Source organism: Lathyrus oleraceus, chromosome 5 (assembly GCF_024323335.1).
Source record: "Lathyrus oleraceus cultivar Zhongwan6 chromosome 5, CAAS_Psat_ZW6_1.0, whole genome shotgun sequence".
Taxonomy (NCBI): domain Eukaryota; kingdom Viridiplantae; phylum Streptophyta; class Magnoliopsida; order Fabales; family Fabaceae; genus Lathyrus; species Lathyrus oleraceus.
In genome coordinates this window covers 588,958,938-588,970,808 of record NC_066583.1, presented here as the reverse complement: position 1 = coordinate 588,970,808, position 11,871 = coordinate 588,958,938, and the positions used below count along the sequence as shown (strand labels likewise).

The window sequence follows — 11,871 nt, the reverse complement described above, 5'->3', positions numbered from 1 at the left end:
TAAACAACCATGGCCATGATCTAATAGAACTCATCAACCAAATAAATGTAACAACAAGTCAACAATAAATATTTAATGATAACAAGAAACAAGGTTTGATTGAAAATGATGGATAAAAAGTAGTAAGAGCAAAAAATCTCCGAAAGGGTGCAAACCTAACAAAAACCTCTTGTCTCAAAGTTGACTCAAATATCTATCAAAACACAATCCAAGAGTAAAAACTCATTTCCAAACACAAAACAAAACCAAAAATGTCAAGGAGTTTGAATCCAAAATATTACCAAGATTGTGGTGTCAAAACTAGGTTGTTGTTGTGTTTGGGTTTGAAAATGAAGCAAAAAGCTTGAAAGAGGGTGGCTATGGTTGTTGTGGTAGGAAAATGAAAGAGAAGGAAGTTATATGTTTATATGGTGGTGGTGAATGATTATGTAAGTGAAGGTTACAAGTTTGCTACTGTTTTTGTTGTGTGGAGATTGTGGATTTTTTACATAGTGGTTGGGTGGTTCAAAGAAGAAAAGAGGGTTTGGGTGAGTTAGGGTTTAGGTTGAAAAGAGGGAGCTTGAATGTGATTTGGACAGAGGTTTTGTGGTTTTCAAGCTTGAAAAATGAGTGGGGATAGTGCTCTATTTATAGAGGAAGCAAAGGGGTTGAAAGGGGTGAAAGAAAATTACTTTGTGGTGAAAAAATAGAGTTACTACTGCTGTCTGCGCAGGTGTAATCGATTACCATGATTAGGGTAATCGATTACACAGTCAAAAATGGCCAAAAAATCAATTTTTTGTCTGTGTAATCGATTACCATGATTAGGGTAATCGATTACACAGTCCAAAATGGCCAAAAAATCAATTTTTTATCTGGGTAATCGATTACCATGATTAGGGTAATCGACTACACAGTCCGAATTTTTTTTCCAGAACTTTAACCGGATAACCCCAGTTTTTCCCGGGTGTAAACATCATGCCTTGAGTCTTTGTAATATGTATTTGGTTATGAAATTTTAATTAAATTGTGATGATGAAATAATGAATGCATGCATGTGCAGTATGACCATGGATCAAATGAAAATTGTATCGGGGTAGGGTAAATTTTGGGGTATGACACATATTACATCATATTATGCATGTATGATCCTAAATGAGTCCAAGAGATCAAGATAATTTCATGTTTTCAAGATGGTTCATGGTGGTTGACCAGAGAAACTCAACTGGTCAAAACTGGTGTTCCCTAGACCCTATCTCCTACAATTTGTGTCATATGAAAACGATCCCAACAGAAACTTTACTACTTATGAAATTTAAAACAACTTTAATGTTGAAGTCAAGAGTTAGTTTTTCTTGGAAAGTCATTTTTTATGGTGAAATATTATAGGTCATTTTGTCTGAACCCTAGTTAGGAGGTCAACTTCCAAGGACCATAACTTGCTTAATGTTTATGATATGAAAGTCATTCAAGTTTCATGATCAAATTTAAGATGTCTTCTCCAACTTTGGTTCTTTTAGAAACTGATAACGCGAAAATACATCGTATATTTGCCTTGATTTACACTAAAAATTCGTTACACTTTCATTTATATTCCGATTATTCTGCAAGTATTTGAGTTATTTTTGCAGGTATTTCAATCCCCATGCTTAAATGAGCAAAGTATAGAAAAGGAAGGAAAAGAAGAAGAAACAGAACAAAAAGCAATAGAAAAACAGAAAAATAGAGAATACAAACTTTGTGGATGTGACGACCGTCACAAAGCATATCACGACCGGCACGCCCAGCCTGTGACGACCGTCACAAGCCCATCACGAACGTCACGCGGCCAAAACCAGCGCCTTGAAACAGTCAACAGAAGTGATCCAACAGGCCTAAATTCTCGTTGGTCAGCCACTTGCCCGTGATTTCCTCACTCAACCAAGTCATCCTTGTTTCTCTCAACTGCCAAGACCTAATGGGGGATATAAAAAGACAGAAGTTGGAAACCTACGGGGACGCTTAATTTTTCTCTTGGAAGCCAGCTTTGAAGACCTTTTTCTCTTTGCATTTTTTCACAGCAATTTTATTTTGTCTTTTACTTTTCTTCAGCAACATTAATTTTCTTTTACTGTTCAGAGCTTTGATTTTCCCCTTTTCCTTTCCGCCTTTCATTTAGCCAAAGTAGTAGTTTCCTACACTAGGAAACTACTACAATTTATTTAATTTAGTTTAAGCCATTATTTCGAAGAGGCAGAATCCTACCGACCTATGGAGGACTGCTCAAGCACTTCAAGATTCGGCGTATTCTATTAATCCAATTTCCAGGTTTTTATTCAATTGTTATTGCTTTATTATCATTGTAATCATGTCTCTTTTATTGTTGATCTATTTATGTTCGTCTGTGTTTGCGTTGTTTAACATGTCCGACTAAACTACCGATATCGGTATGTAACAATTTAATTAGACGGGATTTAATAATAATCGTTGTAAAACTTCTTTCCTCAAACAATCTTTTTGGATGTACTTTTTAATTTAAATTTAATTAAATTTGTCACAAGAGTGAGAAGCTATTTAATATGATTTTGCCACGAGAGTGGGAAATTAATTAAGGTGAGAACCAACAATCGCGAGAGCGTGAGGGTCGAACTGGATAGTAAAAACAAGGCATCGATTTTAAAAACAGCGAGAGCACTTTAAAAGCAATTAGAACTTATTTATTTTCAAAAAGTATTTTTAACTATAATGGGACAGTGAGAGCATACATTCTGACTTAAAGGTATAGTCCGAATCAACAATCACGAGAGTGTGAGATAAAACATTTTAAATAAGTATTTTCTACTGAAAGATATTTGGTACTTAAATTATACACCGGTGACTTATCGGATCCCTGACGATTAATTCGTTGCATAATGATATCCTTCTATTAATATTTTCTTAAAACTTAACTTCCCTTAGATTTAATTTTCTTCAACCAAACTTCTAAAAATCATTCCCTTAGCTAAACATAGTAACGTCGGTAGCATTAGTTTGACCATCGGTCCCTGTGGGTTCGATATCTTTTATAACTAAAACGACCGGATTGTGCACTTGCAGTCAAGTACCCGATAAACTATATTCTATATACGGTCACAAGACGTATCAAGTTTTTGGCGCCGTTGCCGGGGACCTGATTTAGTAAAATAGTGCGATTCTTTCGTTGCACGGTATAGACTAAGGTAAAACTAATCTCCTTTCCCTTATTTCCCCCGATTGTATGCCAAGTACTCGCTCACAAGGAGATAACTTAGCACCACCAATCGCTGAATTAGAGCGTTTCTTATATTTAAGACGCCGAATACTTGAGTACCAACAAAGGTACAATATTCCCGATATATTCTTTCTTACTGTTGAACCAGTTAAAAAACCAACCATGGCTGCAGTAGATCCACAAAATTGTCCTCTTAAGTTCTACGCTACCCCGTCCTAACAAGAACCTCACAACAGCATTGCTGCCCCTACTATCAATCGAAACGATTTCGAGCTGAAACCCACATTATTATCAGCCGTCCAACAACATCAATTTGCTGGAAATCCTACGGACGACCCTAATGAACATTTGACCAAGTTTGTGCAGTACGCAGACACTATGAAGGCGAATGGTGTATCTCAAGATGCGATAAGACTACGCCTTTTTCCTTTCTCACTAAGAGACAGATTTTGGGCTTGGTTGCAATCCTTGCCATCCAACTCAGTTACAACATGGAAAGAACTGAAGAACATTTTCTTATCCCGATATTTTCCGCCAAGCAAAACTGCTATGTTGAGAGCTCAAATCAACGGATTTCGACAAAAAGATGTAGAATCTCTCTATGATGCATGGGAGAGATACAAATACATGATGAGGATATTTCCACATCGCGGTCTCGAAGACTGGGTGATCATTCAAACATTTTACAATGGGCTTCTGTATAACACAAGACTGACAGTAGACGCTGCCGCGAGTGGTTCACTTATGGACAAGCCATACAACGAAGCCTATCAACTCATCGAAAACATGGCCCAAAACCATTGCCAATGGGGAGGTGAAAGAACTCCAGTAGAAAAGTCCCAAACAAAAGGTGGAATGTACGAAATCAGTAGCCTTGACCACGTCCATGCAAAAGTAGACGCCCTTGTTAAAAAGTTAGACAACTTGACCATACCACCCGTAGCCACCGTGGCTGCCGTGACTCCAAACTGTGAGTTATATGGAACTCTTAGACACACTGCACCAGAATGTCAGATATTAGCAGGAGTCCCAACCGATCAAGTGAATTACGCACAAGTAAATCCTTATTCGAATACCTATAACCCAGGTTGGAAAAATCATCCTAACTTTTCGTATAAGAATAACAACGCCCTGTATGCACCTGGCCAAGCACCCGCTGTTCCTCCTGGATATCAAAAGCCAGCTAATGATGCTACTAACATGCCTAGGAAGTCCAACCTTGAACTAATGATGGAAAGCTTCATAGCTACCCAAGCTCAGACAAACAAAGACTTCTTGAACCAAAACATACATACTAGCGAGTAACTTAAACAACTAGCAAGCAAAGTAGACGCCTTATCCACCCACAATAAAATGCTTGAAACACAGATTTCACAAGTGGCTCAGCAACAAGCATCTACTGCCACTCCCGCTGGCACATTTCCTGGACAACCGCAACCTAATCCAAAAGGACATGTAAATGCCGTTATACCGAGGAGTGGAACAGAAATAGATGGACCCGTAGATCCAAGACTCCAAAATCCTACCATGTACCAAAAACCAGACAAAACCACAACTGAGGAGGTAAGTGAATCGAAGGAGAAGGAAGATAATACCCGAGAGGCCGAAGAGAAAGAAAAACCTTATGTGCCTCCACCACCTTATAAACCACCCATTCCGTATCCTCAAAGACTCACAAATTCTAAAACTGTAGGGAAATTTAGGAAATTTGTTGAACTTCTGAAGCAACTAAACATTACAATTCCCTTTACAGAAGCCATCACACAAATGCCCTCATATGCCAATTTTTTTAAGGAGATCCTATCCAATAAGAAAAAGATCGAGGATAATGAAACAATTACACTTACTGTTGAGTGTAGTGCAATAATCCAAAATAACATGCCTCCCAAACTAAAAGACCCAGGTAGTTTCTCCATACCCTATGTCATTGGAAAATTCGTCATAGACAAAGCTCTATGCGACCTAGGAGCCAACATTAGTGTAATGCCATTAACCATCTGTAAAAGGCTCAACATGGGAGAACTAAGACCAACCAAGATGTTTGTTCAATTAGCTGACCGCTCAATCAAATATCCTGTCGGTATACTAGAGAATGTCTCAGTACATGTAGGATAATTCTACATTCTTACAGACTTCATAATCATGGACATCAAAGAAGATGCCGATACACCTATTATATTAGGAAGGTTATTCTTAGCCACCATCGGAGCCATAATAGACGTGAAAAGAGGTAAGCTAACATTCGAAGTTGGAGAAGAAAAGGTTGAATTCATCTTGACACAATTCTTACAAGCGCCAGCTATAGACGATACCTATTATCTACTTGATGTCATAGACGAGTGCGTAAGAGAGACGGAGATGCAAGAAACCACATATTCCGATATAATGAGAATCCAAATCCCTCCAATCTTTGAAGATGATAATTGGCGTGAACCATACCAAAATGACAATCTAAGCGAATGCTTAGCACTTACACCCAACCATATGCCATGCCCGAACAAACCAGACTTGGAATTAAAAACACTACCAAAGAACCTAAGATACGAATTCCTAGACACTGAACTCAATAGACCAGTAATAGTCAACGCTGACTTAGGACAGATGGAAAATGAAGAGTTACTAGATGTCTTAAGGAAATATCCAACTATGTTAGGCTACAACATTGCCGACCTAAAAGGAATAAGTCCTTCTATCTGCATGCATCGCGTTATGCTGGAGGAAGATTGTAAAACCTCTAAAGAACACTAGAGAAGGATCAACCCAATCTTAACTACTATAGTCAAGGATGAAGTAAAGAAGTTACTAGATGCTGGAATCATATACCCGATCTCTGATAGTCAATGGGTTAGTCCTGTAACACCCCGATAATAATAAAATAATTATTTAAATTGGGTTAATAATTTATTTATTAATTTAATTAAATAATTGGAAATTTTATTATTATTATTTTTGGATTATTATTATTATTCGGAAAAATATATATAAATTGGAATTGAGAAAAATCCCATTTTTGGTAAAAAGGTTATTTTCACGTGAAAAGGGAAAGGAGGCAGAAAAGGAAAAAAGGGGCAAAAAGCCAGAGAACGAAGGTTGAAGGAAAGGAAAGCTTGGAGCTCAGAGACTGCCGGATTAACTCAGGTAAGGGGGGTTTATCATCGATTAATGGGTATTATGGGATGATATGTGATGGGTAGTGAGAAACCATTGAACTGCTCCTGATTGAAATGATATGTGATGAATTTGTGAAATATATTGATGAACGAAATTGGATGATAATTGATGAAATTGTAGGAATTAGATGTAGTAAGGTTAGCGATTTGAGAAGTTGAATGTATCTGAGTTGCAATTGATAAAACGAACGAAAGTGTATGAAAAACTGGACTGTGAGAGGTTGGATCGGAAGGATCTCGTAGCAGAGAAAACCCATAGCAGATCTGGAAAACTGTATTCTGGTCATACGCGTATGGCACTAGGCAATACGCGTATGGGGTGGCTTGAAAATGGGGGTTTTGGCGCTGGTACGCGCCATACGCGTGTGATACGCGTAATCCCTGGAGTGGTACGCGTATGGTGTATGCTATACGCGTATGAGTGAAAAAGATGATGTTTTGAACGTGCAACCGTCTCTGTTGGTACGCGTATGAGGATGTGGTACGCGTAGCATACGCGTATGGGCGTGGGCGATACGCGTATGGGATGGGCGAGGAAATGCGCCATACGCGTATGGGCATAGGCAATACGCGTATGGGCAGACTTGTGGTTTCCCTGGACTGTTGTTGTGCAGTCTTTGGTTGTTTAGGCTGAGTGGTGTAACTTAGCTGATGTATGACGTAGTAGGGATCATTTCCCGTTGTTTTGAGTAGTATAGGTATTAGTAGAGTGTGCTAATACTATGATTAATTATGTGGCATGATATGATATGCTTTTGTTGATGATATGTGATGGTATACATGATGATGTGAATGTATGCATTTGTGAATAGACTGTTTTATGGCTTAGAGTGTGAGCATACGTCTATTCTTGAGTTGTTGTTGTTGTTGCATTGCTAGGTGATTAGCATGCATATTGTGGCCCATTTGGGGTGGTAGCTAATTCCCATGGTGTGGAATTAGTGAGTAAATCATTTTGATTGTTGTTGATGTTTGCATGCTAGGTGATTAGCGTGCTTAGCATGGCCCATTTGGGGTGGTAGCTAATTCCCATGGTGAGGAATTAGTGAGTGAGTCACTATGTCTCAAATGAGTGGGACTAGTGAGCTTGGTAGCCGTGCCTGGATTTGGACGGTGAGGTTGAACTTTATGTTCACAAAATAGTCGGTACCGCATGCATGGAGTCTCATTGCATAATATATGTATGGCGTGTAATATGGATGGATGTATTCCAATATTACACGTGTAATTGTGTTGGTATTGTTGTGTTGTTATTGAGTATGATGTTGAATTAATATGCTGTTCCTGAATGTGTGTTTTGATTAGGGTGATGAAGTGTGTTGAATCACTTAACATAACATGATATTTTATAATACTCATTATATTGATTGAGGAACTCACCCTTACAACTATTTTTCAGGTAACGAGAGATGAGTTGAGTAGAAGCTAATGAGTGGAGTCTAGTGTGGTCTCCGTAGTGGGTCGTGCTCTGATAGATGTAACATCGGGATGGGTTGTCTTAACTTGTTTTGAATGTTTTACTGTTGGTTGAGAACCATTTTCCATGTAATGTTTTACATGATTGATGAAATTATATCCGCTGTGTTTTATGCAATTGTTTAAGTTTTAAATTAATAAAAGAGCATGACCTCTATATTGTTGAATGGTGTGAAGATTGTGTGACACCCTTAAAGGGCATAATTACTCTGATGTTATATTTTGATATTTAACTAAATTATTGGGGTATTTTAGAAGGGTGTTACATTAGTGGTATCAGAGCATAGTCGGTCGAGTCGAGTCGTAATTATTCTGTTTTCCCTGAACGGGATAGGCGTTGTGTAACCCTATCAGTACTTATTGTTTTAGCTTGTTGGGTTTTCAGAATAGAGATGGCTGGAAGAGGTAGAGATGATGCTGCGATTGCTGAGGCTCTGGGTATGCTAGCTGGAGTACTTGGAGGGAATCCGAATGTTGTGGGAATGGGAGCTGCTCGTCAACTGAGTGAGTTCCAGAAGAACAACCCTCCAATGTTCAAGGGAGCATACGATCCAGATGGCGCTCAGAAGTGGTTGAAGGAAATCGAGAGAATCTTCAGAGTGACTGAGTGTGCCGATAACCAGAAGGTCAGGTTCGGTACGCATATGCTGTCAGAGGAAGCAGATGATTGGTGGGTTGCTACCCGCACTGAGTTGGAATTTGCTGGGAATGCTGAGATCACTTGGGCTGTGTTCAGAGAGAGATTCCTGAGGAAGTACTTTCCAGAGGATGTCAGAGGAAAGAAAGAGATAGAGTTCTTGGAATTGAAGCAGGGTAACCGGTCTGTTACTGAGTATGCTGCTAAGTTCACAGAGCTGTCAAAGTATTATACTCCCTATAATGAGGCTGCTGGAGAATTTTCGAAATGTGTGAAGTTTGAGAACGGGTTGCGTCCCGAGATCAAACAGGCTATTGGGTATCAGCGGATCAGGGTGTTTTCTGACTTAGTTGACTGTTGCAGGATTTTTGAACAGGATTCCAAGGCTAGAGCAGAGAGCTATCAGCAAAGGGTTGATAGAAAAGGTAAGAATCAGATTGATCGTGGGAAACCGTATGCAGCTGGCAAAGGTTTTCAGAGACAGAGTGGGATGAAGAGGCCTAGTGGGGGAGACTCTAGTGCTCCTGCTAAGTGTTACAGATGTGGTCAGGCTGGACATCGTATCCATGAGTGTACCAGTGCTGAGAAGAAGTGTTTCAAGTGTGGAAAAGGTGGTCACTTGGCTGCAGACTGCCGGTTGAAGACTGTGACTTGTTTCAACTGTGGAGAGTTAGGTCATATCAGTCCACAGTGTCCTAAGCCGAAGAAAGAGAATCAGTCCGGAGGCAAGGTCTTTGCTTTATCAGGTTCCGAGACTTCTGCAGATGATCGTTTGATCCGAGGTACGTGTTATATTAATGGCTTTCCTCTTATAGCTATTATTGACACAGGTGCTACTCATTCCTTTATATCTTTGGATTGTGCTGTGAAACTTAAGTTAGAGATATCTGAGATGCTTGGTAGTATGGTGATTGATACTCCTGCGAAGGGTTCAGTGACTACTACTTCAGTTTGTTTGAATTGTCCTTTGAGTATTTTTGGTAGAGACTTTGGGATGGACCTTGTGTGTCTTCCACTAGTACAGGTTGATGTTATTCTGGGTATGAACTGGTTGGTGTTTAACCGAGTCTATATCAACTGTTTTGATAAGACTGTGATTTTTCCTGAGATTGAGGAAGGAAAGGATTTGTTTCTATCAGCGAGGCAGGTGAATGAGGAAGTGGCAGATGGGGCAGAGTTGTTTATGCTATTAGCGACTTTGGAGGCTAAAGATAAACTGGCGATTGGTGATCTAGCCGTGGTGTGTGATTTTCCTGATGTGTTTCCGGAAGAGGTGAATGAATTGCCGCCAGAGCGTGAAGTTGAGTTCTCGATAGATTTGGTACCTGGTACTAGACCGATATCGATGGCTCCGTACCGTATGTCTGCTGTTGAGTTAGCTGAATTGAAGAGTCAGCTGGAAGATCTGTTGGATAAGAAATTTATTCGTCCGAGTGTGTCACCGTGGGGTGCACCAGTGTTGTTGGTTAAGAAGAAAGAAGGTACTATGAGGTTGTGTGTGGACTATAGGCAACTGAATAAAGTGACGATCAAGAATCAGTATCCTTTGCCGAGGATTGATGATTTGATGGATCAGTTGGTTGGTGCGAGTGTGTTCAGCAAGATAGATTTGAGATCTGGGTACCATCAGATACGTGTGAAAACTGAGGATATTCAGAAGACTGCTTTCAGAACAAGGTATGGACATTATGAGTATTCTGTGATGCCTTTTGGTGTGACTAATGCGCCTGGTGTATTTATGGAGTATATGAATAGGATTTTCCATCCGTATCTAGACCAGTTTGTTGTGGTGTTTATTGACGATATTTTGGTGTATTCGAAATCTGAAGAAGAGCATGCTGAGCATTTGAGAGTGGTTTTAGAAGTTCTACGAGAAAAGAAGTTATTTGCTAAACTGTCTAAATGTGAATTTTGGTTAGAAGAGGTTAGTTTTCTTGGTCATGTGATTTCAAGAGGTGGTGTTGCTGTTGATCCTTCTAAGATAGAAGCGGTATCTAAGTGGGAAGCTCCGAAGTCAGTTTCTGAGATAAGAAGTTTTCTTGGACTTGCAGGTTATTATAGGAAGTTCATTGAGGGATTTTCTAAGTTGGCGTTACCGTTGACGATGTTGACTAGAAAGGGGCAAGCGTTTGTTTGGGACTCAAGATGTGAAGAAGGTTTCCAAGAGTTAAAGAGAAGGTTAACTACTGCTCCTATTCTGATATTACCGAGTTCGTCGGAATCATTTGAGGTTTACTGTGATGCTTCATTGTTGGGTTTGGGTGGTGTGTTGATGCAGAACAAGCAGGTTATAGCTTATGCTTCGAGGCAACTGAGAGTTCATGAAAGGAACTATCCGACACATGATTTAGAGTTGGCAGCTGTGGTTTTTGTTCTGAAGTTGTGGAGGCATTATTTGTACGGATCAAGATTTGAGGTTTTCAGTGATCATAAAAGTTTGAAGTATTTGTTTGACCAGAAAGAGCTAAATATGAGACAGAAGAGATGGTTAGAATTTCTGAAGGATTATGATTTTGGGTTGAATTACCATCCGGGTAAAGCAAACGTAGTAGCTGATGCATTGAGTCGGAAATCATTGCATATGTCTATGTTAATGGTTAAAGAGTTGGATTTAATTGAGCAGTTTAGAGATTTGAGTTTGGTGTGTGAGAGTACTCACAATAGTGTTAAATTGGGAATGCTGAAGTTGACGAGTAATATTTTGGATGAGATCAGAGAGGGTCAAAAATCCGATATGCTTTTGGTTGATAAGTTGACTCTAGTGAATCAAGGTCAAGGTGGTGAATTCAGAGTTGATGAGAATGGTGTTTTGAAATTTGGTAATCGGGTGTGTATTCCGGATGTTACCGAACTTAAGAAGAGTGTCCTGGAGGAAGGACATCGTAGTGGCTTGAGTATTCATCCTGGAGCTACGAAAATGTATCATGATTTGAAAAAGCTATTTTGGTGGCCGGGAATGAAAAGAGAAATTGCGAGTTTTGTTTATTCCTGTTTGACTTGTCAGAAGTCGAAGATTGAGCATCAGAAGTCGTCTGGGCTAATGCAACCGTTGGCTATTCCAGAGTGGAAGTGGGATAGTATCAGTATGGATTTTGTTTCGGGTTTACCGAGGACAAGTAAGAATTTTGAAGCTATTTGGGTGATTGTGGATAGATTGACGAAGTCGGCTCATTTCATTCCGATCAGAATGGATTATCCGTTAGAAAGATTAGCCGAGTTGTATATTGAGAAGATCGTGAGTTTGCATGGTATTCCGTCGAGTATTGTTTCGGACAGAGATCCTAGATTTACATCGAAGTTCTGGGAAGGTTTGCAGAAGGCTTTGGGAACTAAGCTGAGATTAAGTTCTGCATATCATCCGCAGACTGATGGTCAGACTG

At 39.6% G+C, this 11,871-nt stretch overlaps 1 non-coding gene across 1 annotated transcript; it reads right to left on the bottom strand.

The window, feature by feature from the left end:
- Nucleotides 1-3,757: 3,757 nt before the first annotated feature.
- On the bottom strand, nucleotides 3,758-3,864 carry LOC127089710 (small nucleolar RNA R71). The gene has a single exon (XR_007791268.1). It is a non-coding gene; the product is annotated as a small nucleolar RNA R71 (small nucleolar RNA).
- Between the last annotated feature and the right edge of the window lie 8,007 nt (nucleotides 3,865-11,871).